Source organism: Pteropus alecto, unplaced genomic scaffold, assembly GCF_000325575.1.
Source record: "Pteropus alecto unplaced genomic scaffold, ASM32557v1 scaffold25, whole genome shotgun sequence".
NCBI classification, from domain to species: Eukaryota; Metazoa; Chordata; class Mammalia; order Chiroptera; family Pteropodidae; genus Pteropus; species Pteropus alecto.
The window spans coordinates 29691722-29695103 of record NW_006441955.1 but is presented as its reverse complement, the minus strand read 5'-3'; the positions used below and the strand labels follow the sequence as shown (position 1 = coordinate 29695103).

The following is a 3382-nucleotide window of genomic DNA, read 5'->3' as shown; positions in this document are numbered from 1 at the left end:
CGATTTAATTAATAGATTAGTTCCTTTAAGAATTGTGTGCTCTGAATGGAATAATGTAAAATGAATTGTGGGAACTCAGTCTTTTAAAGAAATTTGCTAGAAATATTTTTTATTAGAGTCTACTTTTAATTTCTCTTTCTCTCTCTCTCTCTCTCATATAAATTGTCATGGGTAATCATGTCCACTGTATAATGGTTTGCTATGACTTGATTAATATATAATATTATTTATATTGTATATATAAAATATGGAACTTAATTCTGGGTTCCAGCACCAGGTTTTAATGAAGTCCTTGGCTGCTTTTGCAGCTTTTAAGTTGAAATGAACTTGTGGAATTAGATTTATGCAAAGAGATGTTTCTGTTACCTTTTTTTCTTTTGCGTTTGAAATTAATGTTGACTTATTTTAATATCTTCATAAAAATAGTTTGCAGCCTTTAACAATGAAATTTTAGCTGCAATTGAGCTAAAATAGAATACTTTGTTTAAATTAGTCTCTTGGTTTTGGGATGTATATTGATTAAGAGTCTTAAGTCTCCTTTCTTGGAAAAACGGGACGTAACTTTTATCACAAGCCTCATAGGATATGATTAGTTGCATGATTGAACAGAAGAGGACATAGAAACTTCTAGATATTGTGAAATCATATACTGTAGTAAGTTCTTTATTTTATAGCCCTTCAAAATTGTTTATATTTTCATTGTGAACATTTAACTAGACCTAAATATTTTGCAGGTTTTTTTTGTTTTGTTTTGCTTTTTTTAATCTCTAGTACAGGCAACACTGTGGACACTGACAAGCTAAATTCATGGTGAAAGAGTAACTGAATTAAACTATAATTTTAAAGAATAGATATGTAATAGACACATGTTAGTGTTTGATAATGTTTCTGTATGAGGAAGAAAAGCACTCAGAGCACTATTGTATCTTATTTACAAATATCTTGGGGGGAAAAGGACTTGGAAAGGTGCCTGTTTCTGTTTTCTTCTGATCTTGTCCCTCCCCCTAACCTAGTCATTACAAAGGATTAACCCACTGCCTAGTGTGTTTTTATAAGGCTGTTTCTAAGGATTTGTGTTAAACTTTTATTAAGAGCAACAGTGCATTTTGTTACAGGTTTTAGAGTCCTGTCATTTGTACCATATAAACAGTCAGATCTGTATCTAGATGGTGACGTTATTAACAACTGATATTAATTCCAGGTGTCCCCTGTGCCAAGCAGTGCTAAATGTGTGCATGATCTTAACTTAATCCTCAGAAAAAAACTGAAGAGCCATTATAATGGTAGTTTACTAGTAAGTAAACTAGGACTTGAAAAGGTTAAGTGATATACCCAAAACAGAGCTGGGTTAGAATAGATGGGTTTATTGTCCCTTGGATGCTGTTTTGCTTATAGCTACTGTCCTTGAAAGCCAAAAGTAAAATCATTGCCTGTCTTAATGCAGACACAACCTTCATCCTGCTCATCCTATTGCTGAAGGCACCCGTTTAAGGACAGTGGGAAGTACAAAATAGTTCAAGGTGCTCTTACCAAGGTCCTTGAGTAGAAAAATGGTAAAAGATCAGTGCCAGACTGGATAATCTTCTTTAGGGATGTGTTGTGGCATCATAACATGTAATAGACACATAACATCATTTTCATTAACATGTATAATATGCTGCTATGTGACCTAGGAATCATCTGTGATTTCTCTTTTGCCCGTATTTCAATCCACCTGCAGGTCCTGAAGGTTCTCTCTCCAAAACACATCCCTAATTTATCTACCTGTCTCCTCTTAAACTGTTAGAACTGTAGTGTAACACTGGTCTTGCTGTGATTTCTCTCAGCCTCTCCACTATTGTTCACCTGTAATCTACAGAGAGGGTAGAATAGCCAGTGATCTTTTTTAAAACCTAAAGGAAATCATTTTGCTTTCTTGTAACTGCTTCAATAGCTTTTCATTGCAATTTAGAGAAAGTCCAACTGCCTACCATCTATCATTGCTTATTGTGCTTCAGACATAGTGGCCTTCTTTATGTTTCTCATACTTAGCAAGTTCATTTCCATCTTGGATCTTGTACCTGCTGTTTTCTTTACCTGGGCTGTTCTGGTTATTGATCATCTTGTGGCTGACCTAGTATCATTTAGATCTCAGTTCAGATGTTAGCATCCCAGTATAGCATTCCTTGACTAATCTAGATACCCCCACCTCAACACTCTCTCATGTTATTGTGTTTTATTTTCTTTATAGTTCTCATCACCCTCTGAGTGTTACATTAATGAAATGTGATTTATTCCTTACATACCTATTTCTGCCCCCACAAGAATGTGAATTTGAGAGCAGGGCCTCCCTTGTGCCTAGAGTTGTGTACTTGGCTCATAGCAGCACAATTAAAAATTTATCGAATGAAAATTTTTATCTCACTTTAATATTATGTTGTGAATATTTCCCCAGTCTTAAATATTCAGGCACATGTAAACTCTTCATGCACAGTCCAGATCTGGCCTAAAGACACATTTTATTTGGCTTATTAAAAAGCATTGTCGTTTGAGGTATAACTTATATCCAGTCATGTGCACAAATCTTAAGTGTACAATTTGGTGAATTGTGCTAATGTGTATACCTTTGTAACCACCTCTCAGATCAAGATATAGAAGGCTCTCTCACCTCCCCCACTCAGCCACTCCCCCTTCCCACAGGATACTTGCATAGTTAATCTTTTAAATTAGCTTCTAACTTTAAAAATTGGGAGATGCCACATAAAAATCCAGAATTTCAACATTTCTTAAAAAGTAGAAACGTAGCAGCATAGGACCTTCTTTCTCTTTTGGCCACAGTTTATTGTAGCTGAGAAGCAGCTATCCAAAGTGTTGGCATGTGTTCTCCAGTTTGCCTGCAGTGTTTACCTCTCTTCCTTCTATCCCTGACCTTGAAATCAATTTCCAGTTGCCATTTATTTCATTTGCATTTATTTCATTTATTTCATTTGTATTTTTTGTGGTGCAGAAATATTTCTATAAAAATGTGAAAACATGAATGGTAGACTAAAAAGGTTATGTTTCTTATACTTAGTCTGCTTCATGCATTTCTTGCCTTTTTTATATTTATATTTTATATTTATATTTGTTAGCCACCTTAATTCTACTTGGTTGTGTTTAAAGGTTCCACGGTGTCCTATTGCATAAATGTATCATTTACATAACTAATCTCCTACTGTGGAGCATATAAGTTATTTGTTTTTTTGATATTGTGAAGAACAATTTATACATGAATCTTTGTACAAATCATCACTTTATGAGGACAAAATTTTATAAACGGAATTTCAATTAAAATATTTTTAAAAAATTTTTGACCACATTGCCAAATTGCTTGGCAGTAGTATAAATTGATATAAACTTTCTG

At 34.1% G+C, this 3382-nt stretch overlaps 1 protein-coding gene across 6 annotated transcripts in view; it reads left to right on the top strand.

Moving 5' to 3' along the window:
- The window catches only part of SSX2IP (SSX family member 2 interacting protein), a 39446-nt gene that overhangs the window by 13451 nt on the left and 22613 nt on the right, over positions 1 to 3382 (top strand). The gene's annotated exons all lie outside the window — the stretch shown is intronic.